Source organism: Triticum aestivum, chromosome 5B, assembly GCF_018294505.1.
Source record: "Triticum aestivum cultivar Chinese Spring chromosome 5B, IWGSC CS RefSeq v2.1, whole genome shotgun sequence".
Lineage (NCBI taxonomy): Eukaryota > Viridiplantae > Streptophyta > Magnoliopsida > Poales > Poaceae > Triticum > Triticum aestivum.
The window spans coordinates 293,244,092-293,271,590 of record NC_057807.1 but is presented as its reverse complement, the minus strand read 5'-3'; positions in this window follow the sequence as shown (position 1 = coordinate 293,271,590).

The following is a 27,499-nucleotide window of genomic DNA, read 5'->3' as shown; positions in this document are numbered from 1 at the left end:
AATTTATACACAACTATAATTTATTCACCAGACCATGCTTTCTTTTGCAGAAAAACCACTAGTGAACCTATGAATTCAGACCCGTTTTATTATATTCTTCCAACCTCGATTAAACAGTCTTTTTAATTCTTGATTTTACTTTCTCACTTGAGTCAAATCTTCCATACACTTGTGCTTTTAATCCTCTTAACTAGCAAAGCTAGTACGACTGATAATCTCGCTAGTTTCGTTGGGGGCTAAGACAATATTATGTTTGTGTGTGCAGGTACTGATCATTGTTTGTATTTCTAAACCCATGTTGGTTTGCTAAACCTTCTGGTCACCTACTTTAAGGAAAATTGTTGCTTGGTACAAATCCTTAGACTTGGGGACCCAACACCTTCCTAGTTCGGAGGAAGCATGTACAGGTTCGGGAAAGAAAACATGTTGTGGGCCTAAAGTGAGGGTGAAGAGAGTTGGGTTGCGCGGATGCCACTTGGGTTTCGACCCATATGTACATTAAGTTTTCAAATTTTGATTTAATTTGATCACAATATGAATGGCTCAAAATTATACAATTTCATTTCCAAAAAATCAAAAAGGACTCCTAAAAATATTAGGAAAAATATTTACAGCCCAAATGCAGTTTTGTAACTTCACTATTTCGCAATATGATTTAATATGAGTATTTAAATAACTCTCTATTACCAAGTTAGGGGTTATAAAATACCAACAATTAATTCCTTTGAACTCCATGATGCATAAATCATGTGATGTATATGAAGGGTATGTCAAAATCCAAATTTGAATTTTTGAGATGTTACAAACCTAACCACCTTAAGATGAATCTCACCCTCAAGATTTGAATTAGCCAGCAAAAGGTATGGGAGGTTTTCTGGAAGATGCTCCTCTCGCTCCCAGGTAGCTTCCTCCTCTATGGGGTGATTCCACTGAACGTTGCAAAACCTGATTGTCATGGTACGAGGAAACCTCTCTATTGTCTCTAGAATCTTGACATGCTTCTCCTTGTATGTAGGATCATTCTTGAACTGAGCTTCCTCGAGTGGACGGTATCTCTCAAGGGTGTCTCTGCCATCTCTGGGTGGCACTTATTCGGTTGGGATACATGGACCACATCATGTACTCCTGGCAAAACTTGGAGTAATTCCAACTGATATGCAACTTCGCCTCTGTGTGCAAGAATCTTGTATAAATAGTCCCACAAAACATGGTGCTACTGCTACCCCTCCCTTGATTCCAATATTCACTCCGCGTAATGGTGAGACTCTCAGATATGCCATGTATCCTATCTCATAAGTTACTTTTGTGTGTGTAGCATGGGCATAGCTATTTTGTATGGATTGTGCTATGTTGAGTCGGTCTCGAATCAGCCTAACCTTCTCATTTATCATAACTAGTTCAAACAAACTTTTTTCTCCTACGCCATTCCATAGCAATGGTGTTCTGCACCGTAAAAGGCATCAAATAGTCCCATGTCATCCACTCTAGTGATAATGTCATCGCACAAAAATGCAACCTATTACCTGAACTTTTTGACATGGAGCGGAACCACCCCTCACACATGTTGCACAACCACGTGGCAAACTCTCCATGTGGCACACTAGCCATGGCAACCGGCGCATCCTCCTCTCCTGGTCGGGCGTGGCGGAGATGGAGGACCCCGTGGCAGTAGCGGGGGGAGACGGAGGCTCCCATGGCACCAGGTGGGGTGAATCTGGCCCCTCGGGCACTAGCGTTGATAACCCACAAGTATAGGGGATCGCAACAGCTTTCGAAGGTAGAGTATTCAACCCAAATTTATTGATTCGACACAAGGGGAGCCAAAGAATATTCTTAAGTATTAACAGTTGAGTTGTCAATTCAACCACACATGAAAGACTTAATATCTGCAGCAAAGTAGTATGGAAGTAACGGTAACGGTGGCAAAAGTAACAGTAGCAGTTTTGTAGCAATCGTAACAGTGGTAAAGGAGAAGTAACTAAGGAAGGATCAATATGTGAAAAGCTCGTAGGCAATGGATCAATGATGTATAATTATGTCAGATGTAATTCATCATTCAACAGTTATAACATAGGGTGACACAGAACTAGCTCCAATTCATCAATGTAATGTAGGCATGTATTCTGAAGATAGTCATACGTGCTTATGGAAAATAACTTGCATGGCATCCTTTGTCATACCCTCCCGTGGCAGCGGGGTCCTAATGGAAACTAAGGGATATTAAGGCCTCCTTTTAATAGAGTACCAGACCAAAGCATTAGCACTTAGTGAATACATGAACTCCTCAAACTACGGTCATCACCGGGAAGTGTACCGACTATTGTCACTGTGGGGTTTGCCGGATGATAACACGTAGTAGGTGACTATAACTTGCGAGATAGGATCAAGAAATCACATATATTCATGAAAGAATAATAGGTTCAGATCTGAAATCATGGCACTCGGGCCCTAGTGACAAGCATTAAGTAAGGCAAAGTCATAGCAACATCAATCTTAGAACATAATGGATACTAGGGATCAAACCCTAGCAAAACTAACTCGATTACATGGTAAATCTCATCCAACCCATCACCGTCCAGCAAGCCTACGATGGAATTACTCACGCATGGTTGTGAGCATCATGAAATTGGTGATGGAGGATGGTTGATGATGACGATGGCGACGGATTCCCCTCTCCGGAACCCCGAACGGACTCCAGATCAGCCCTCCCGAGGAAGAACAGGGCTTCGCGGCGGCTTCGTATCGTAAAACGCGATGAATCCTTCTCTCTGGTTTGTTTTCTCCTTGAACATGAATATATAGAGTTGGAGTTGAGGTCGGTGGAGGTCCAGGGGGCCCTCGAGGCAAGGGGCGCGCCCTAGGGGGCGCGCCCCCCACCCTCATGGCTAGGGTGTGGGTCCCCTTCTGTTGATTCTTTCACCAATATTTTTTATTAATTCCAAAACGTGCCTCCGTGAAATTTCAGGTCATTCCGAGAACTTTAATTTCTGCACAAAAATAACACCATGGCAATTCTGCTGAAAACAACAGCAGTCCGGGTTAGTTCCACTCAAATCATGCAAGTTAGAGCCCAAAACAAGGGAAAAAGTGTTTGGAAAAGTAGATACGTTGGAGATGTATCAACTCCCCAAGCTTAAACCTTTGCTTGTCCTCAAGCAATTCAGTTGACAAACTGAAAGTGATAAAGAAAAACTTTTACAAAATCTGTTTGATCTTGATGTTGCAAATATGTAAAGCCAACATTCAAGTTTTCAGCAAAGATCGTGAACTAACCATATTCACAATAACATTTATGTCTCATATTTACTCATATTAATGGCATAATCAACTAGCGAGCAATAATAATAAATTTCGGATGACAACACTTTCTCAAATTAATCATGATATTATATAACAAGATGGTATCTCGCTAGCCCTTTTTGAGACCGCAAAACATAAATGCAGAGCACCCCTGAAGAGCAAGGACTGACTAGTTATTGTGATTCATGGCAAAAGAGATCCAGTCACAGTCATACTCAATATAAATTAATAAGAATGCATACAAATGACAGCGGTGCTCTCCAACTAGTGCTTTTGATAAGAGGATGATGACTCAACATAAAAGTAAATAGATAGGCCCTTCGCAAAGGGAAGCAAGGATTTGCAGAGGTGCCAGAGCTCGAGTTTTGAAACAGAGATAAATAATATTTTGAGCGGCATACTTTCATTGTCAACATAACAACCAAGAGATCTCAATATCTTCCATGCTACATACATTATAGGAGGTTTCCAAACAGAATGGTAAAGTTTATACTCCCCCACCACCAACGAGCACATTCCACGGCTGGTCCGAAACAACGGTACTGTCCAACTAACAACAATCCTGGGGGAGTTTTGTTTGCAATTATTTTGATTTGATTTGAGCATGGGACTAGGCATCCCAGTTACCGGCCATTTTCTCATGAATGATGAGCGGAGTCCACTCATCGTGAGAATAACCCACCTAGCATGGAAGATATAGATAGCCCTAGTTGATAAATGAGCTATTCGAGCATACAAAACAGAATTTCATTTGAAGGTTTAGAGTTTGGCACATGCAAATTTACTTGGAACGGCAGGTAAATACCGCATATAGGTAGGTATGGTGGACTCATATGGAATAACTTTGGGGTTTACGGAAGTGGATGCACAAGCAGTATTCCCGCTTAGTACAAGTGAAGGCTAGAAAGAGACTAGGAAGCGACCAACTAGAGAGCGACAACAGTCATGAACATGCATTAAGATTAACCAACAATGAGTGCAAGCATGAGTAGGATATAAATCACCATGAACATAAATATCGTGGAGGCTATCTTGATTTTGTTTCAACTACATGCGTGAACATGTGCCAAGTCAAGTCACTCGAATCATTCAAAGGAGGATACCACCCTATCATACTACATCACAACCATTTTAATAGCATGTTGGCACGCAAGGTAAATCACTATAAACTCCTAGCTAATTAAGCATGGCATGAGTAACTATAATCTCTAATTGTCATTGCAAACATGTTTCATTCATAATAGGCTGAATCGGGAACGATGAACTAATCATATTTACAAAAACAAGATAGGTCAAGTTCATACCAGCTTTTCTTATCTCAATCATTTCATCATATATCATCATTATTGCCTTTCACTTGCACGACCGAACGGTGGTGTAATAATAATAATGCACGTGCATTGAACTAAGCTGGAATCCGCAAACATTTAATTCAAAAGAGAAGGTAAGGTAATATGGGCTCTTTGTTGGATCAACAATAATGCATATGAGAGCCACTCATCATTTTCATCGTGGTCTTCTCCTCTCGACCCCCAAAGAAAAGAAAAGAATTTCAAAGAACGAGAAAAACTATTTACACGGGAAAGCTCCCAACAAGCAAAAGAAGAACGAGAAATCTTTTGGGGTTTTATCTTAATTACTACTACTACAAGCATGGAAAGTAAACTAGCTAAAAGCTACAACTAACATTTTTGGTTTTTGTCAAAGTTTTTCAAACACACAAGAAGAAAACAAGAAAACAAAATAAACTAGCATGGATAGTACAATGAAAAATTATGAACACCGACAACTAGAATGAGTGTGTGAACATGAATGTAATGTCGGTGAGAAATACGTACTCCCCCAAGATTAGGGTTTTGGCCTAAGTTGGGCTATGCCCATGGCTGGCCTGGCGGATATCCAAAGTTGTAGTCGGGGTTGCACTGAGATGCAGCAGCTACTGCCTGAAGGGCTACAGCATGGAGGCGAGCAGCCTCCATCTTCCTCTAATAATCGTTTGCCTCCTCTCTGGTTATAAAACGTCTCCCATTTTCCTGAAAGTTAAAGAAGGCAGGAGCAGGAAGAGTAACATGGACAGCACGATGTCTATCAAAGATTAGTCGGTACTGGAGGGACTGTTCGTTCCTCTCAAGAAACTGATGGCGAACCATAGCATTGTAATCTAGAAAAGCAGGTGGGAACTCAATATCAATTTCACTTATGGCTGCACCAAGCTAATCAGCTAAACGAGTTGCATAAATTCCACCAAATAAATCTCCATCTTTAGCATTAAGATGTAACCTCCATGCAACAATGGCCCCCAAGTTATATCTTTTATCACCTAATACTGCACTCTTGAGGACACTAAGATCTCGGACGCACATGTAGCTAAGCTCATCCTTACGTTAATGCATCTACTTATAAAGAGAGCAAAGTAATGTATGGCAGGAAAATGAATGCTCCCTATGGTAGCTTGTGTAATATTTCTAGTTTCTCCCGCAATGATGCTAGCAAGGAAATCATTATATTCAGATTTGTGAGGTTCACTAAAGATGCCCTACTATGGGATTTTTGCAAGCAGTGCTCAAATCTTCAAGGTCCATGGTATATGATTTATCATAGAGGTCAAATAAAACAGTGTGAGTGTTGCACTTAGATGAAAAGTTAAACCTCCGCACAAAGGAATCAGTGAGGTGATAGTATTAGCAGCACTTATCTGATACGAAGTCCTCAAGATCAGCATTACACACATACTCATCAAATTCCTCCTTGAAGCCAACTAGGATCATAAATTCTCCAACGGCCATTCACAAGGCCGCACTGGAGCTTCTCTTCGTGGTTCAAGGTCTGGCTCACATATCGCAAGCCTCGGTGCTTGCTTCCTTGAAGAACCACCTTGGTACATTTTCCTAAACATTTTTCTTCCTCTGAAATTTTTTAGTGACTCAAAATAAAAGTGAACCAAACTCAAGAAGATTGATAGCAACTACTCCCGCAAGTTCCTAGAGGCTATATCATGCATTAAAACTACTTTGGACCATATAAATTTGACATGCAAGCTCAAGAAAGGAGATTGAAAATGGCAGCAAAACGAGCAAGAACACAGGTTTGAGCTACGGGATGATTTTTTCTGGAGGAATACGAAGTGTGTGGGTGTTGGAATAAGTGGAGGGGGCCACATGGGGCCCATGAGGCAGGGTGGCGCACCCTCCACCCTCGTGGCTAACTGGTGGGTCCCCCTAATGTGTTCTAAGTACCAGAAATTCTCAAATATTCTACAAAAAAATCATACTCAATTTTCAGGGCATTTGGAGAACTTCTATTTTCGGGGTGTTTTTTATAGATAATTTAGAAAATAGACAGAAAATACTATTTTTGCTTTATTTAAACTAAATAAGAAAAAGTAAAAGGAGGGTACAGAAAGTTGTGCCTTCTAACTTCATCCATCTCATGCTCATTAAAAGGAATCCACTAACAAGGTTGATCAAGTCTTGTTAACAAACTTCTTCCAAATAACATGAAACCGGAGAATTTTCGAATAACACTATGTTACCTCAACGGGGATATGCATGTCCCCAACAATAAGAATATCATATTTCTTTTTGATAGTAGGAAGAGGGAATTCAAAGCCTCCAATAGTAATTGTTGAAATTTTTCCAATAGAATTGATACTATGAACTTGAGGTTGTTTCTTCGAAAAGTGTACCGTATGCTCATTACCATTAACATGAAAAGTGACATTGCCTTTGTTGCAATCAATAACAGCCCCTGCAGTATTCAAAAAGGGTCTACCAAGGATGATCGACATACTGTCGTCCTCGGGAATATCAAGAATAACAAAGTCTGTTAAAATAGTAATGTTTTCAACCACAACAGGCACATCCTCACAAATACCGATGGGTATAGCAATTGATTTATCATCCATTTGCAAAGAGATTTCAGTAGGTGTCAACTTATTCAAATCAAGTCTACGATACAAAGAGAAAGGCATAACACTAACACCGGCTCCAAGATCACATAAAGCAGTTTTAACATAGTTTCTTTTAATGGGGCATGGTATAGTTGGTACTCCTGGATCTCCTAGTTTCTTTGGTATTCCACCCTTAAAAGTATAATTACAAGCATGGTGGAAATTTCAGCTTCCGGTATCTTTCTTTTATTTGTAACAATATCTTTCATATACTTGGCATAGGGATTCATTTTAAGCATATCAGTCAAGCGCATACGCAAAAACATAGGTCTAATCATTTCAGCAAAGCGCTCAAAATCCTCATCATCCTTTTTCTTGGATGGCTTGGGAGGAAAAGGCATGGGTTTCCGAACCCATGGTTCTCTTTCTTTACCGTGTTTCCTAGCAACGAAGTCTCTCTTGTCATAATGTTGATTCTTTGATTGTGGGTTATCAAGATCAACAGCAGGTTCAATCTCTACATCATTGTTATTACTAGGTTGAGCATCAACATGAACATCATCATTAACATTATCACTAGGTTCATGTGCATTACTAGATTGTGTTTCAGCATCCGAAATAGAAATATCATTGGGATGCTCAGGTGTGTCAATAACAGGTTCACTAGAAGCATGCAAAGTCCTGTCCTTATTCTTTTTCTTTCTCTTAGAAGGACTAGGTGCATCAATATTAATTTTCTGAGAATCTTCCTCAACTCTCTTAGGATGTCCCTCAGGATATAAAGGTTCTTGAGTCATTTTACCACCTCTAGTCATAACTCTAACAACATTATCATTATTCTTATTATTTAATTCATTGAGCAAATTATCTTGTTCCTTAGGTACTTGTTCTACTTAAGTGGTAACCATGGGATCATTTTTACTAATAAGCTTAAGATCACCTTGAACTCTAGACATATAATCACTCAAGTGTTCAACCATATAAGCATTACATTTCAATTGTCTACCAACATAGGCATTGAAGTTTTTTTGTTTAACAATAAAAGCATCAAACTCATCCAAGCATTGACTAGCAGACTTATTACGAGGAATATCACCTTCATCAAATCTATAGAGAGAATTTACCTTTACTACTTGTGTCGGGTTATCAAGACCATGTACAGGTGGTAAATTCTTAACATCTTCATCTTTAATACCCTTTTCTTTCATCAATTTCTTTGCCTCTTGCATATCTTCAGGACTGAGAAATAGAATACCCCTTTTCTTTGGAGTTGGCTTAGGAGTTGGTTCGGGAAGTGTCCAATCATTATCATTACTCAATATATTATTCAATAGCAATTCAACTTGCTCAATAGTTCTTTCCCTGAAAACACAACCGGCACAACTATCCAGATGGTCTCTGGAAGCATCGGTTAGTCCATTATAAAAGATATCAAGTATTTCATTATTCATGAGAGGATGATCAGACAAAGCATTAAGTAATCGAAGAAGCCTCCCCCAAGCTTGTGGGAGACTCTCTTCTTCAATTTGCACAAAATTAAATAATTCCCGCAAGGCAGCTTGTTTCTTATGAGCAGGGAAATATTTTGCAGAGAAGTAGTAAATCATATCTTGGGGACTACGCACACAACCAGGAGCAAGAGAATTAAACCATATCTTAGCATCACCCTTTAATGAGAAAGGAAACAATTTAAGAATATAGTAATAGCGATTTTTTTCCTCAGAGTAAATAGGGTGGCTATATCATTCAATTTAGTAAGATGTGCAACAACAGTTCCAGATTCATAGCCATAGAAAGGACCAGATTCAACCAAAGTAATTAACTCAGGATCGACAGAGAATTCATAATCCTTATCAGTAATACAGATAGGTGTAGTAGCAAAAGTAGGGTCATTTTTCATTCTAGCATTCAAAGACTTTTCTTTCAACTTAGCTAACAGTTTCTTAAGATCATATCTATCATTGCAAGCAAGAAAGTCTCTAGAATTTTCTTCATCCATAACATAACCCTCAGGTACAACAGGCAATTCATATCTAGGGGAGAATCTTCATCATCACTTTCATTAATATCATCAGTTTCAGTAAGTTGTTCATCAAGAAATTCACCTAGTGGCACATTATTATCAAGCAGAGAAGTACTATCATCATAAGCATCATGCATAGCAGAAGTGGCCTCATCAATAACATGCGACATATCAAAATCAATAGCAGGTGTAGGTGTCCCAAGTTTACTTAAAACAGAAGGTGAATCAAGTGCGGAGCTAGATGGCAGTTCCTTACCTCCCCTCGTAGTTGAGGGAAAAATCTTGGTTCTTTGATCTTTCGAATTCCTCATAGTGATCAACAACTATAAATCCCAAGTGACTCAAAGAATAGAGCTATGCTCCCCGACAACGGCGCCAGAAAAAGGTCTTGATAACCCACAAGTATAGGGGATCCCAATAGTTTTCAAGGGTAGAGTATTCAACCCAAATTTATTGATTCGACACAAGGGGAGCTGATATGTCTCCAATGTATCTATAATTTTTGATTGTTTCATGCTATTATATTACCCCTTTTGGATGTTTATGGGCTTTATTTTATACATTTATATCATTTTTTGGGACTAACCTACTAACCGGAGGCCCAACCCGTATTGCTGTTTTTTTGCCTATTTTAGTATCTCGAAGAAAAGGAATGTCAAATGGAGTCCAAACGGAATGAAACCTTCGGGAGCGTGATTTTTGGAACGAACGTGATCTAGAGGACTTGGAGTGCAAGTCAAGAAGCAGCCAAGGCGGCCTCGAGAGGGTAGGGCGCGCCCACCCCTACAGGGCGCGCCCCTGTCTCGTGGGCCCCTCGGGCGGCCACCGACGTACTTCTTCCTCCTATATGAGCCTACGTACCCCGAAAACATCCAGGGAGCCAATGAAACACAATTTCCACCACTGTAACCTTCTGTATCTGTGAGATCCCATCTTGGAGCCTTCGCCGACGCTCCGCCGGAGGGGGAATCGACCATGGAGGGCTTCTACATCAACACCATAGCCCTTCCGATGAGTTGTGAGTAGTTTACCACAGACCTTGGGGTCCATAGTTATTAGCTAGATGGCTTCTTCTCTCTTTTTGGATCTCAATACAATGTTCTCCCCCTCTCTTGTGGAGATCTATTCGATGTAAACTCTTTTTGCGGTGTGTTTGTCGAGATCCGATGAATTGTGGGTTTATGATCAAGTTTATCTATGAGAAATATTTGAATCTCCTCTGAATTCTTTTATGTATGATTGAGTTATCTTTGCAAGTCTCTTCGAATTATCAGTTTGGTTTGGCCTACTAGATTGATCTTTCTTGCCATGGGAGAAGTGCTTAGCTTTGGGTTTAATCTTGCGGTGTCCTTATCCAGTGACAGAAAGGGTTGCAAGGCACGTATTGTATTGTTGTCATCGAGGATAAAAAGATGGGGTTTATATCATATTGCATGAGTTTATCCCTCTACATCATGTCATCTTGCTTAAGGCGTTACTCTGTTCTTATGAACTTAATACTCTAGATGCAGGCACGAGTCGGTCGATGTGTGGAGTAATAGTAGTAGATGCAGGCAGGAGTCGGTCTACTTGTTGCGGACGTGATGCCTATATACATGATCATGCCTAGATAATCTCATAATTATTCGCTTTTCTATCAATTGCTTGACAGTAATTTGTTCACCCACTGTAATACTTATGCTATCTTGAGAGAAGCCTCTAGTGAAACCTATGGCCCCCGGGTCTATCTCTTATCATATTTGCTTCCAATCTACTTTTATTTGCATCTTTACTTTTTGCATCTATCTTATAAAATACCAAAAATATATTTATCTTATCTTACTATCTCTATTAGATCTCACTTTCACAAGTGGCCGTGAAGGGATTGCCAACCCCTTTATTGCGTTGGTTGCAAGTTCTTGGTTTGTTTGTGTAGGTGCGTGGGACTTTTGAGGAGCCTCCTACTGGATTGATACCTTGGTTCTCAAAAACAGAGGGAAATACTTACGCTACTATTGCTGCATCACCCTTTCCTCTTCAAGGAAAACCAACGCAAGCTCAAGACGTAGCAGGAGCCAAAGAATGTTCTCAAGTATTAGCAGCTGAGTTGTCAATTCAACCACACCTGAAAGACTTAATATTTGCAGCAAAGTATTTAGTAGCAAAGTAGTATGGAAATAACGGTAAGGGTGGCAAAAGTAACAGTAGCAGTTTTATAGCAATCGTAACAGTGGTAATGGAGAAGTAACTAACCAAGGATCAATATGTGAAAAGCTCGTAAGCAATGGATCAATGATGGATAATTATGTCGGATGCAATTCATCATGCAACAGTTATAACATAGGGTCACATAGAACTAGCTCCAATTCATCAATGTAGTGTAGGCATGTAGTCCGAATATAGTCATACGTGCTTATGGAAATAAACTTGCATGACATCTTTTGTCCTACCCTCCTGTGGCAGCGGGGTCCTAGTGGAAACTAAGGGATATTAAGGCCTCCTTTTAATACAGTATCGGACCAAAGCGTTAGCACTTAGTGAATATGTGAACTCCTCAAACTACGGTCATCACCAGGAAGTGTCCCGACTATTGTCACTCCGGGGTTTGCTGGATCATAACACGTAGTAGGTGACTATAACTTGCAAGATAGGATCAAGAACTCACACATATTCATGAAAACATACTAGGTTCAGATACGAAATCATGGCACTCGGGCCCTAGTGACAAGCATTAAGCATGGCAAAGTCATAGCAACATCAATCGTAGAACATAATGGATACTCGGGATCAAACCCTAGCAAAACTAACATTAAGGAGGCATTTCTCAAGAAGCGTGAAGAAGCCAAAGGCTCAAGAGAGCGCATAAAGCATCTTGCTACCAAGTGTGTTCAGGCTTACAACGAAGATGAAAAGCGCAAGGCTCTTGGGCGTCCTGGCATTGACCCCAAGATGGCTGCCAAGAAGAAGAAGAAGCACACTGTGGCCCAAACTGAAGCTCCACGGCGGGAAGAACCTCACATTGTCTTCCCTGCCAGCATGACAGGCTCAAAGCCTAAGGTCCCCACAGTGGGTTCAGAACAGAAGAAAACCAAGGCAGCTGAAGCCGAAGCCAGGAAGCGAAAAATCCAGAGCACCGCTGATGATGCACCACCCCCCAAGAAGAGAAAAAATGAGAAGAGAGATCGGGCTGCTCCCATAGAGCCCCTCGTTGTCGAACCCATTGCTTTTGCTCATCTTGACCCTGCAAATCAAGAATGCCAGTTGATCATTCATGAGTCTGCTTCCACAGAGGCTCCTGAAGCTGAAGAAGATCCAGCCGTTGACCCCATCACGACTGAAGACATTGGTTCCCAAGACAATGTAGATGATGAAGTCCTTCCTCACATTGAGCGCCCAACAGTATGATTGCCTATTCTCACGAACAGCGAGCTCATCAGTATTGGTTGTCCTTTGACGCCAATCTCACAGGATGCATCATGGGCTAATCGCGCCCACCAGCAACCCCAGTTCAAGACTCACCAAGTACACTCCGTCCTTCACCAACGCAAGGTTCAAGTCTAATTGCCAATGACGACAATTACATGGAGACCACGCCATCACCGAAAGCGTCGTCCGTGTTTAAACGGCTTCGCAAAGGCCAGAGGCCATCGGTCTCCATGACAACCATCACAGAAGAGGATTCACACCAGTTCAACTCAGTGGCACGTCAAGTGTTCCCTGAAGACAATATTTCTGTGACGGTTCCTGTGTCCAAAGCTAATGCTTCTGAACAGATTCCGACTGCAGCAGCCGATGAAAGACAAGAAGAAAATCATGTTGCTACACCCCCCACCAACCAAGAATAAGATATTCTCGAGGAGAATGTGTCTGTGCCCGACCCTCCAGCTACTTGAGTGGAGGTTGAGAATACTGAGGCGGCCACCAACAACACCACCGAAGCCAATGACGTTGTCATGACTGAAGCTAATGCGGCGCCTCAAGTCAACACTGTGAATGAAGCCAATGTTGCACACGAAACAAATGTGCAGCCTGATGCCTCTGCTAATGCCACTGCTCATGTTCCGCCTCCAAGGCCCCACACCATTGAGCATGAATTCTACCAAGGCGATCTTGTTCCTATCAGATGGCCTATTCTGATTCCTCCGCCTGCTCTCGGTCCCAAATTTGATTATCATGTGGAGCACAGGCCTCAGGTTCAGATGCCAAAGCCAAGGTTGCCAAGGTTTCTAGGTACTGCATCTGCACCAGGATCATTCAATGTAAATGGCTTCATTGCACACAACACCTTCTTTGATAGTGCCAAAAAGCCATATTCCATGCCAAGAATAACATCTGATCGATTCTGGAGCTATCAACAATGAAGCTATTACTCCTGCATTCTATACAACCAAGAGCACATATTCCCTCATATGCGACTGGATTCCGAAGCCATTGCTGGCCTGCCCTGCTTAGAAGAAGCACTTGACTGTTTTCGAGATGCAGGCCTGCTACAGTTTGTCACTAATAAGGAGCATTGGAATGAAGAGTTTCTGCTCCAGTTTTATGCCACTCTCCACATTCGCGGCTACAACAGGGATCCGAAGACATGGGTCCTTGAGTGGATGACAGGCAATATCCATCGTGAAGCCAAAGCCTTTGACCTCATTGAGCTTACCGGCATGTCCACTCCAGGCGAATTGTATGAACCTGGTTGTCAGCTTCACCGCGATGCATTGGAGAGCATCTTTCAGAAACCAGAGCCCAACATGAGCCAACTGCTGAGCATGATGAAGCCACTGCCACATGACACTGAATATCTAAAGGAATTCTTTGTTGAAGACCTAGAGTATCTGCCCGAACCATCTATCATATCATAAGGCAAACTCTATGGCCCATCGAAGGGCATTCCACCTCAGCAAAGCTTGAAGGTGCAATGAAGACATTGGTCTTCTATATTCTCAATGGCAAAATCTTCAATACTCAGGATTTCTTAATTTGCCAATTTGCTGCATCTGGCTCTGACATCTTTGGTCTAAAATTCTATGTTCCTTGGACTATGCGTCTGATCAAGCTTCACTCGGCCATTGACTATCAACCCTATGCACGTAACCATCTCATATTTCTACCAGAGGTTGATATGTCCATTGAAGCCATTTACCCAGAGCCTGCCAAGGAAGCACTATATCTTCACAATGCAGATCGTCAGAGTTTTTGCCAGCATGTTGAAGGTGTTCAGGTTGCTTCTCGTGTTTATCCTATGGCCTCAACACTCGTCGTGCACGCACTGAAGCCACAGAAAGCACTATTGCTCCAAGGCCTCGGAAGTGATCTCGTGTGCTCAACGATTAAGAGCTTCTCGTGGCCTTGCATCAGAAACATGACAAGCATCATTACTGGATGAAGCGTTAAATGCAAAGCCTCTTGGTGGATGTCAATCGCATTCCCGATCTTGCCACCAAGAATGCCTTTGTCACTCATGAAACCTGTCGGAGGTCCTGGAAGAGTCTGACATTGCTAAGTGCTGAAGCTGATCTTCAAGATGATGGCTTCACCGAGCGATTCAAGTTCGACTCCACTCCTCCCAGGAATGTTGTCTTGCATCGAACCCCGTCTCTTGAAGATTCAGAGTACTCCTCCTCTGCAGCAACTGTAAATGCCAGAGTACTGGATGACACAGATGATGCTACCTCACCACCTCCAACCTCTGCGCGTATCGACACTGCACCAAGCTCTTCTGCACCACCAAATCTCAACAACGACCATGCTGCTTCACCTACTCCTCATGGGAACGAGTAGCGACTATGTCTTCAAACCTTTTTGGTCCTTACTGACAAAAGGGGGAGAAGCATATGTTGATAGTCTTCAAGCGGGTCATATGGGTGGTTGATATACTTTTGCCTAGTGATTACAACTCTTGCCTTTGATACATTTGGTTCTTTGAGTTGTAACACTTGAACTTGATGGTCGTCTGCTACTTTTTCTGCTATTCTGTGTGATGCGATGATAAATTCCGCATGTGCGATGATAAATCCCGCATGAAGTCATTGGCAGACGTCCATTTTTCATTATGCATGTCATTATTTCTGTATATATGTTCATGCATGATGCATTGTCTTCATATGGTGAAGAAGATCTCCACAAGTACAACCTACCATGTGCATTTGCATTCCAATGCAAAACATTTATATGCAGATCTTCAGGGGGGCCCTTTTGCCATCTATGAAGACAATATCTTAATCATTTACAATTTCACATACTTTTATCCCCGTTGAAAACTTCAACCAGTTTGTCATCAATCACCAAAAATGGGGAGATTGTAAGTGCATCTAGTGGCACCCCTAGTTGGTATTGGAGTATTGACGACAAACCTGGTTGAGGGACTAATGTGTTTGTGAGAATTGCAGGATAACACAGGTAGTAGTCCCTCATTGATTCGGTTTACCTACGGAAGATGGCCCCTAAAAATGTGTGAAGACATTGAAGACAATGGTGGTCTGTGAAGCCATTCACGTTGAAGACTATGACACGAGAAGACATTGAGTGAAGACTATGGAGCGCGAAGACTTAGTTGTTTCGTTGTTTCCTTTTCTTCTTTATTGAGTCATAGGAACCACCGCACTGTTAAGTGGGGTCCAAGTGAACAAAGTCAGAGTGACTAAAGTGATACTCAACCAAATCCTATGTCTTCGAGCGAAGACAATGAGTGCAAATCTTATCCAGAGTCGGATAAGTCAGCTTTACTTGTAGCCCAAGTCAAGCTGCCGCGTGTGTTTGAAATCTGACCGTTGTGACACGTGTCAGTTCCTTAGCGACCCAGGGTCATTTCGGACAAATCAGGTCGGGTTGCCCAGTGGCTATAAATAGCCCACCCCCTACACCATAAATTGGTGGCTGCTCAGAGTTAGTACACAGCTTTTGTCGTTTTGAGAGCAACCCCCCTTTGAAGCCTTTGAGAGAGAATCCTTGCGAGGACAAATCCTAAACCACCCAGAGCCCAAAGAGTGTTTGGCATCACTGAAGTCTTTCTGTCCGCGTGATCTGAAGACTTGTTACACTTGAGGACTGTGAGTCCTCCAGCCGGTTAGGCGTCGCGTTCTGAGAATCCAAGAGTCATTGTGGATTGCCGGTGAACGAAGTCTGTGAAGGTTCGGAAGTCTACCTTGAAGACTTACCAGAGTGATTGGGCAGGGATTAAGTGTCCTTAGCTCAAGGGGAATAAGGTGAAGACGCAGTCTTCTGAGTTGAATCTCAGCCTCCCTAACCAGACGTACAATTGTCACAGCAACTGGAACTGGTCGAACAAATCCCTGTCCTCCTGAAGCTACTAGTTCTATCTCTCACTTCTCTCTACTTACAGTTTGTCTTCTTGAAGTCATTGTCTGCTTGCATTATCTGTTTGACTTCACTTTGTGACTACCTGATCTGATTGGCTTCATACTATCTTCCATCCTGATCTTTACTACCTAGCTGCCATTAGTCTTTGTGCTTTCACTTCATTGAATACTTGACTATGGCTTGTCTAGTGTAGTCTACCTTCTGCTGCATTCGAATAGTGTTGTTTCTATTGTGTATCTTCGAAACTTCCATGTTTTGAAGACTTTCATAAAAATCGCCTATTCACCCCCCCTCTAGTCGATAACTAGCCCTTTCAATTGGTATCAGAGCAAGGTACTCCCTTGTTCTGTGTGATTCGGTTTAACCACCTGGAATTTAGCTATGTCGACTGCAGGGATAATCAAAGTCTCCACTGCATGCCCCATCTTCGATGGCACTGAATATCCCTTCTGGAAGAATAGGATGCGCATGCATCTTGAAGCCATTGATGTCGATCTATGGTATGTCGTCAAGAACGGCGTTCCCAAGACTGGTGAAGGTGTCACCCCTGCTGATGTCAAGAAGTTCATTCAATTGGACTCTACAGCCAAGAACATCATCTGTGGTCATCTGACCAAAGGATAATATGGTCATGTGACTGCTCTGGAAACGTCGAAGCTAGTCTGGGACTGGCTCTCCAAGGTCACTGAAGGCGTCTCCACTCAGCGAGATCAACGGATCAGTACTCTCCACAGCCTCTTCAACCTCTTCAAGAGACACGACAACGAGAATGTCCAGCTCACATTTGATCGTCTCACTGATATCACAAATGAGCTCCAAGCACTCGGCGCCTCTGAGATCACGAGGCATGAGAAGACACTTCTGAGATCTCTTGATAGCTCATTTGACACCTTAGCCCTGATGATACAAGAACGCCCTGATTTCAAGTCTCTCGATCCATCAGACATACTTGAGAGGCTCAACACACATGAGTACCAGCTATCTGAGAAACGAGATATCTATGGCCCCAACTATGGCCGAACTCGCGCTTTGAAGGCAAAGGCTGCTGCTTCCTCATCTGAAGAAGAATCTGACTGCAGTTCTGGTGATCCTGAAGATACCGCTACTATTGCTGATGAGAATGCCAGGTTGAAGACACTGCTTGAGACAGGGATGTACAAAAGTCTCAAAGGACATCATACATTATGTGATGTCCTCAAAAAACAGATTCTGAACCGAAACCCTAGAAAAGAGAGTGTTGGGTTCGAGAGGAAAATGAATGTTGATGGGTCGTACTGGAAGCCTGAGCAGTACCCCAAAACCACATGGGTTGCTGCAAAGGAACCTTCAGTAGATCCATCCACCCTATCTGGTTTCACTTGTGCTAACCCATTATCATTGATGAATCCTTTGATGCAAACTATAAACTGTTTAAGAATCAGAATGGTGAAGTATTTGCCGGGTATATTGGTACTAACTACGGGAATGGACCACCTATGAAGAAGATATGGGTACCTAAAAGTTCTCTTGAGAATATTCCAATGAATGTCATCATGACACCATCTGTGAAGAAGAAAAACCCCATACCAAAGGCTTCATATGGTCCTAAAGCTTCATACAGATCGTGGACTCATCTGAGTAACCCTAACGTCAATGTTTTGCAGGGAAATCATACTCAGACCCATGAATATGAGCGTGTTTCATCAAACTGCTATGTTCAGAGAACTAAGAACTTTTCTGCTTATTCATATGAGTATTATTCACCCCCTGCAAGGCTATTTACTAGGGCTCTGAATCCGAAGTTCTCAGATGCTGCACTTAGACTCATTGCTTCTAAGCCACCCTTGAAACTGTGGGTGGTTAAGAAAACTTAACTCTCTTTTGCAAGGAAAGGTCTCCAGCCGGAAAACTAAGGCGTCCAAAACAAATGTTGAGGAACTTAAACATCTTGTGGGGCGCAAGATAAAATGCCCAAATGGTCTTACTATGTACTTCGTTCTAGGATTCCTTGACACTCATCCTATCTATCCTAACCAAGATTTGAATTTTCATGTTCCACTTGTTCGTCAAATGTTTATGCTTCACAACTCGCTTGGTGAAGTCTATCCCCCAAACTGCACTATATGCTATGACACCTCGTACTTCAGAATGGATTATGGATAGTGGATGCACTAACCACATGACGGGCGATCGAAGTCTTCTGATGGATTCAACGCTGCATCCATCAGACAAGTGTCACATCACATTTGCTGACACTGGTAAAAGCAAAGTATTGGGTCTAGGCAGAGTTGCAATATCAAGGGATCAGCACATGGATAAAGTGATGCTTGTTGAATCCCTTGGTTTCAACTTAATGCCTGTCTCAATGCTTTGTGACTTAAACATGATTGTGCTATTTGGAAAATATCGATGCCTTGTGCTAATGGAATCTGACAAGTCTCTAGTCTTTGAAGGTTATCGGAAAGATGATCTGTACATGGTAGATTTCTCAGCAGGACCGCAGATGGTCATATGTCTTCTAGCAAAAGCTTCAGAATGCTGGCTTTGGCATCGAAGGCTAGGACATGCTGGCATGAAGAACTTGCACACTCTCGCGAAGAAGAAGCATGTCATGGGCATCGAAGGCGTCAAGTTCAAGAAGGATCATCTATGTGGTGCCTGCGAAGCTGGAAAGATGACCAGGGACAAGCATCCCTCGAAGACAATCATGACTACATATCAACCTTTCGAGCTGCTTCACATGGACCTATTCGGCCCTACTCACTACTCTACTCTCAATGCTACTGCTTGTCTCTATGGCTTCGTCATTGTTGATGATTACTCTCGATATGCTTGGGTGCATATAATCCTCTACAAGACTGAAGTGCAGGATGTCTTCAGACGCTTTGCCAATCGTGCCATGACGAACTATGGCATCAAGATCAAGCACATCAGAAGCGACAATGGCACTGAGTTCAAGAACACCGGCCTCGACCTCTATCTGGATACACTGGGTATCACTCATGAGTTATGTTGGGGATATAACTATTTGTGTAAGCCGCCCAGGAGGGGTCGGGTTATGCAAAGAAGACTCATCAGAAAGAAGCCCAAGACCAAGCATGAAGATGGCGGTTCAATAATGGGTCTAAGGCCTGCAAGAGGCTTAAGGCCCATAGTGGTAAACCGTCATGATAATATGACTTGTAACATAAGGTAGACTTAACTAGTCACTGAGCCGGACACTGTCTATGAGCCGGCCGGGACTCTGTAGGCCGCAGGGCGTCCACCTGTGTATATAAGGGGACGACCCGCTGGCGGCTTAGGGTAAGAAGCAACTCATCGAGAACCAGGCATAGCGTATCTCGCTCCCTGGTCATCGAAACATCAAGCAATACCAACCCAACTAGACATAGGCCTTACCTTCATCGTAAGGGGCCGAACTAGTATAAGCCCCTCGTGTCTCTTGTCCTAACTAACCCCTTCAAGCTTCCTAGTTGCGATGTCTCCACGATTAAGTCCTTTCACTAGGACATCTGATGTGACAATTCCACGACAGTTGGCGTCCACCATGGGGCCAGCGCACGGTGGATTTGAGTTCTTGAAGGGCAACTTCGAAGGGCTCAAGGGATACGCAGTGGGCCGGATGACCAAGAGTCGTTGCGGCAAGATCTACATCGACGACGAAGGCTGGAGCCCCGACGCCGACTCAATTGAGTACGGGTACCGGGTCCCCTTCAGCGGAATCCACGTCTTCATCGGCCGGATTGGTGAGCCGGGCCCTGAGCCGGACAACTGCACTAACCTCGTCGAGACGACTCAGCGTGCAAGACCCGCCCGAGTCCAACCCAGCATGAAGAGTGTCTTTGTGGTCTACATCCATGGAGAAGAACGTTCTGAAGGATCTGAAGATGGTGGTGAGACGGTCGTCCTCTCAGGAGTCCATATCATGCTCTGTTTGGACGGTCGGCTTATGCCAAGTTCATGGCACGGCTGTGCTATGTTTACCTTCAGCTTAAGATGCTGGGTCACAAGGGTACCATCACCGTGCATGGAAGTCGAAAGGTAGCCCTGGAATGTGAGGAGGGCGACGCGGCTTATGCTGAGTCTGTTTGTGCAGCGGAGGAACTGAAGTTTTATCAAAACAACGTTGACCCAGCAGATATGACCTCTCTAAAGAAGCCAACCACCGAGCATGACCCGGCGATGAAGTTTAAGTCGGCTACTGAAACCAAGCTTGTGGATTTCAATCCGGGTGATTCATCTAAGCAGTTCAGCATCAGTGCCAATTTGGATCCTAAATAGGAAAGCACGCTCATCGAGTTCATCCATGAGAACCGGGACATCTTTGCATGGAAACCTTCTGACATGCCAGGTGTACCGAGAGAACTCGTTGAGCACACTCTCAATATTGATCCGAAGTATAAGCCGGTCAAGCAGTTTCTTCGTCGGTTCAACGAAGAGAGGCGGAAAGCTATTGGAGAGGAAGTCGCCCGGCTCTTAGCAGATGGGTTTATTGTTGAAGCTTTTCACCCGGAGTGGTTGGCTAACCCGGTGCTCGTGCTCAAGAAGAATGGCACCTGGCGGATGTGTGTGGATTACACGGACTTAAATAAGGCTTGTCCGACTGATCCCTTTGCTCTCCCCCGTATTGATCAAATCATTGATGCTACGACGGGTTGTGAGTGGTTAAGATTTTTGGATGCTTACTCTGGTTATCATCAGATCAAGATGGCAGTTAAGGACCAGGAGAAGACGGCTTTCATCACTCCGTTTGGAGCCTTCTGCTATGTATCTATGCCATTTGGGCTCAAGAGTGCTCAGGCAACTTATCAGCGATCTGTACAGAACTGTCTCCACGATCAAATTGGGCGCAATGTTCATGCTTATGTGGATGATATCATGGTGAAGTCCAGAGAGAAGGAAACCTTGATATCTGACCTGAAAGAGATCTTTGATAATCTCCGGGTTTATAAAATGATGCTTAACCCGGAAAAGTGTGTATTTGGTGTACCTGCAGGTAAGCTCTTGGGTTTCTTGGTTTCAAACAGAGGCATTGAAGCTAATCCGGAGAAGATCAAGGCAATTACCTCTCTAGCTAAACTAGCGTGCATCAATGATGTTCAACAACTGGCGGGTCGTGTTGCTGCTTTAAGCTGGTTCATAAGCCGGTTAGGTCAGAAGGCCCTACCGCTGTATCAGATGATGAAGAAAATAGACACTATTGTCTGGAGTGATGCTGCTAATACTGCCTTTGAGGATTTAAAGAGACAGTTGTCTGAGCCACCGGTCCTTGCGGCTCCCATTGATAAAGAGCCGTTGCTGTTATATGTGGCTGTTAATTCACGAGCCATCAGTGTCGCCATTGTGGTGGAGCGTAAGGAGGCAGGCAAGGAGCATCCAGTTTAATGGTCGGTTTACTACATCAGCGAGGTGCTCATTGAGTCTAAACAGAGATATCCACATTGGTAGAAACTTGTTTACAGAGTGTTCATGGCAAACCGAAAGCTGAAGCAGTACTTCCAAAGTCATCCTATAACAGTGGTAAGTTCTGCCCCTTTGGGAGACATCATTCAGAACAGGGAGGCCACAGGACGAATTGCCAAGTGGGCTATTGAGCTTGGGCCCTATGGTTTGAAGTATATGCCACGTACTGCTATTAAACCTCAAGCCTTGGTGGACTTTATCAATGATTGGACAGAGTTGCAGGCACCTGAGGAGAAGCCAGATAACACATATTGGACTATTCACTTTGATGGGTCCAGGCAGTTAGAAGGCTCAGGGGCTGGAGTTGTTTTAACTTCCCCTCGAAGTGATAAATTTCGTTATGTGCTCCAGCTTATGTTTCCCTGTACTAACAATGCAGCTAAGTACGAGGCCTTGCTCCATGGTCTCCGGATGGCCAAAGAGATGAATTTGAGCCGGGTAAGGTGCTTGGGCGACTCAGATCTCGTGGCTCAACAAGTGTCAGGCAAGTGGGACTCCAAGGATCCCCTTATGGCGTCTTACCTTCATGAAGTAGATGTTGTGGCTGGACACTTCAGAGGTTATCAAGTAGAGCACATCGATCGAAGGAAGAATGAGGCGGCTAATGCATTAAGTCGGTTGGGATCTCAGCGTAAGCTGGTGCCGCCTAATACCTTTCTCGACGTTTTGCATAATCCTTATGTCAAGGTACCTACATAGGAAGAACTAGCAGTGCCAGACCCGGAGGCACAGCTGGTGGCTGCCCTTCACGTCATCCCGGATTGGACAGTGCCATATTTGGCCTACATGACCCGGGGAGAGTTGCCTGAGGATGAGACCTTGGTGAGACAAATCATCAGACGGTCCAAATCTATGACGATTGTTAATGGCGAGTTACATCACCTTAGTGTCACGGGGGCATTTCAACGTTCTATGTCGCGTGCGGAGGGTCAAGACATACTTCGTGAGATCCATGAAGGAGATTGTGGTCATCATGCCGACTCAAAATCTCTTGTGGCCAAGGCTTTCCGTCATGGTTTCTATTGGCTGACGGCTCATGCTAATGTAGAGGATCTAGTCAGCAAATGTGACGGATGTCAAAAATTCTCATGACGAGCTCATGTGCCGGCTCAAGAGTTGAGGATGATTCCAATTACTTGGTCGTTCGCAGTCTGGGGGCTTGACATGGTTGGACCTTTCAAGAGGTCTAAGGATAAAAAGACACACCTCCTGGTGGCAGTGGATAAGTTTACAAAGTGGGTTGAGGCAGAGCCGGTCAGTAAGTGTGATGCAGCCACAGCGGTTCAGTTCATCAAAAAGGTGATCTTTCGTTTTGGTTTTCCACACAACATCATAACTGATAATGGCACTAATCTCTCCAAGGGTACCATGGAAGAGTTCTGTCAACAAGAACATATCCGGCTTGATGTTTTGGCTGTTGCTCATCCTCAATCCAATGGTCAAGCAGAAAGAGCTAATCAAGAGATCCTGAAGGGTATTAAACCACGGCTCTTGGTCCCCTTACAGCGGACTCTGGGTTGTTGGGTGGAGGAGTTACCCTCTGTACTGTGGAGCATCAACACTATGCCTAACAGATCCACGGGTTACACACCTTTTTTCATGGTTTATGGAGCAGAGGCAGTCCTGCCAAGTGACATCCGGCACGACTCACCCCACGTGACGGCTTACGTTGAGGCTGATAACAAAAAAGCTTGTCAGGATGCACTTGATTTGTTGGATGAGGAGCGAGACTTGGCAATAGCCCGCTCGGCGATTTACCAGCAAGACCTTCGTCGCTATCACAGCCGTCAGGTTAGAAGAAGAACCTTTCAGGAAGGCGACTTAGTGCTCCGGCTCATCCAGGATCAGTCTGATATGCACAAGCTATCCCCTCCTTGGGAAGGACCCTTTGTGCTCAGCAAGAATCTGAACAACGGGTCATACTACTTCATCGATGTTCGATAGCACAAAGACTCACGTAAATCGGAGGAGGAGACCCGCCGGCCGTGGAATATCGCCCATCTTCGGCCTTACTATACTTGAGCCACCGGCTCTCAAGATGTATATATTTTGACGATGTATATATTATATAAAGCAATAAAGCAGGACCTCTGTCCTTTTTTACCCTCAACGGTCTATATGTCTTTTTTATCAGATGGTGGAAACAACCAACAGGGAGCGGATCATATCTGAATCCGGCTCTCCTTTTGGTCCGGCTTATGATCATATCTGAATCTAGCCATGATCACTTGGGGGCTTCCTGTTCAAACATAGGTCATATTCGAATCAAAGAGAACATAGCTGTCGATACTCACTTGATCGGCATACTGCCAAACCCATTTGGGGGCTTCTTGATCATATTTGAATCATAGCTTAACTCCTTTGGGTCTGACGTGGATCGTATTTGAATCAGCGTCATTAAACAACTCTTATGGTCATTTGGGGGCTTCCTGTTCAAACATAGGTCCTATTCGAACCAAAGAGAACATAGTTGTCGATACCCACTTGATCGGCATCGCCAAAGCCACTGGGGGCTATATGATCGTATCCGAATCTTAGCTTATCCCCTTTGGAACGGTTTACTGATCATATTCGAATCAGACGCCTTTGAATATGTTTGTTATCAATTATATTTCATAAACATAATTATTTGACTATCTTGAGACCTTCTTGAAAGCACTATGAGATGGTTTTTTGTTCTTCCGGCTTAATATTGATCACCCTAGGTTATTAAGTGACAGGTGAACATTATATGTTCCAACCTTAAGGAGTTAAATTTACCCGCATGGTGTAAATCATATAAGCAGGAGAGATCATCAAAAGGATTGTAGGTATACTATTGTGATTATGTTTAACAGTTATAATCGTAGCCTGGCCTTTATATGATGTGTTGGTTCGCACTCTGAGTTATCAATACCTTATGTGACCCCTGATGCGATAAACCACCAAGGGAATTTTGCTTGTTTTATATGCAGGATAAGGTAAGCAAATTTGACATCAAGGAGATAAAAGATCAATATAAGATGGAAGTATATAGCGATGGCGGCTTACAAAAGTATTAAGCGCCATAAACATGCGCGAAGGCATGACAAAATTGAGAGGTTTTTTCTACCCTATTACAGGACTCCCTGAGTCTGAATAATGAAGCATTGTTTTGCAAAGTCATAAAACGCCTGGCGGTTCACTCCTTTGGTTGGCTTCAAGACTCCAGGTCATCCTTCTCCGCTTCTCCGTCGGCTGCTTTGTCCTGGAAAGTTGACGAGGCCCAGTCAATGCCGCTCAAGGCTTCAAACTCGGCTTCATCATCTATTAAACCGGCTGGGTCCACTTTAGGGGCAAAGGTATGCTTACGAGTTGGAGGGATCAGGCTGACTTCATCATAGGGAGGTGTTGGGATTCTCCGGTTCTTGCTGTCATAGCCCGACTGATACTTTGTAAGATCAGTATCATTCCCAATAAGAGTGGCCACGGGGCGTATATCTTTGACACAGGCGGTGAAGTCATGTTCATCAAATACGGTCCCATCTTCTTTAAGACTGGGGTATCCAAGAGCGAGGTCGGCCGGGTCTAGTTCCGGAATCCATACTTTCGCATGACTCAACGCAGCTACGGCCCCGGCTCTTGCGGACGCCCGCCTTAGATCTTGGATCCGTTGAGGTAGTGAAGCAAGCCGTTTCAGCACATCTTGCAGGAGGTGAGGAACGTCATATGATAAAGCTACAACGGCCAGAGCATGTTGTGACCCGGTGTAGAGCTGCTCCACAAGAGTATAAACCGCCTTCAGCTTGATCAAGATGTTCTGCTTGAGGTTTGTGCTCCTAGGGCCTGCATTATTAAACATAAAGTGAGACGGAGCAGACTATTGAAGTAATCATTGAAAGGAGGTTTGCAAAGTTTAAAGTCTATATGAGTAACTTACCAAAGATTGCTGAGACCATTTGAGATATCTGGCGCTTTAAGCCAGACAACTCCGTTGTTGCTTCTGCAAGTAAACCTTCTGCCGTCTCAGCCCGGGTCACCAGTGAAGCCTTTTCATCAGCCCAGATTTTCTTCTCTGCCTCAAAATTCTTCTTCAGCTTCTCTTGTTCAGAGACACTGAATTCAAATTTGGAGTTGGCCTTTTGAATTTCAAGTTCTTGAGCGGCCAGGCGGCTCTTCAGGTCAGCAATCTCCGACTCAAATTGACTTATGGTGGCCTGTATTAATGACGGGTTATAATCAGAATCATGGTAAGATAACATTAAGTCCCAAGCCCTTTGCAAGCAAAGATACTTGACACTTGGGGCTAATGTGTGCTGAAGAATTTTAACTTACAATGCCGGCTCATGGAAATTAAGTCTCAAGCACTTTGCAAGCAAAGATGCTTGACACTTGGGGGCTAATGTGTATCGCAAGTTTAAAGTATCATGTTACAACCGGGTTAAATATCTTCTTTCAAAAGCCGGATAAATCAGTGCTAAGTAGTTTTCTAAGTCTACATCATATTTATTCATAAGCAATAGACTTGGGGGCTAATACAGTAAGTATGATTCAGAAAAGTAGCATAAGTCATACCTCAGATTTTTGCTGTATTTGCTTCACCATGCCAATTTCCAGGTCACGGCTGCTATGTACTTGATTGAGATAGCCAGAGACTATATCTCCAATACTTAAATGAGTATAGTCAGCAATATCTAGCTTGGCCTTTCGGCGTTCCAGAAGTTCCTCCTTAGCAGAGCACTTGGCAAGGATAGTGGGTCGCCCTCGCTCAACAAAGTGAGTCTTCAGAATCTCAATGTCTGGATCAATTGTCTTGACCGGGCTAGGAGCTTCCGGGTTATCAGAGCTGTTGAGAGTGTCTTCGGCGGGTGGATCAGAGGTTGGTGCTGGAATGTCATAGGCTGGTTCAGGCGGCGGCTGATGGGTAGAACTATCAGGAGCAGTCGTGCCAAGCTCCGGTTCAGTCACGACCGGGTCTCGGGACGGCTTACTCTTTTTTGCCCTCTTACTGGGCTTCACTTGCATGCTGTGGACAAAGGCAGGAGGATGAGTATAAGAGCATGGGTAAGGTAAAGCATAAGGTAAACAAAAATAAGTTACCCGGGGGCAGTTTTGAAAGCCGGCATGTTAGATTGCATAGACTCGCCGGAGGAAGGAGAGGTATACTGATAATTGGAGTCATATGAATTGAGAGGTTGGTGAAATAAACCCGCGAAAGGTAAAACAGAACGTAAATCGGAGATAACCTCAGTCCGACGCTTCCTGGTTACATCAGGTAAGCCGGAGGAGAGCTCTACATCCTTGCTGTTCCAGGTCTGCCTCCGGCTTTCAAACCGTTGTTGCTTCAAAAGAAATTGAGGATCTTGATAAGCTAGAGGATGTGAAAATCTTACTTTCTGGGTCATCCTTCAGATTTTTTGCTTTTGCAAAGGCTCTGAGTCGGAGGAGATTATAGTCACCTCTTCATCAATCGCTTGGTTGTTCCCCGTATCCTCCTGAAAGGATATAATGTCAATAAAATAATGACAAAAGAGTCAGGAGAGTTAAGGATTACCTCTTATTCATCATCAGAAGTGTCATCCAATTTGAGTAAA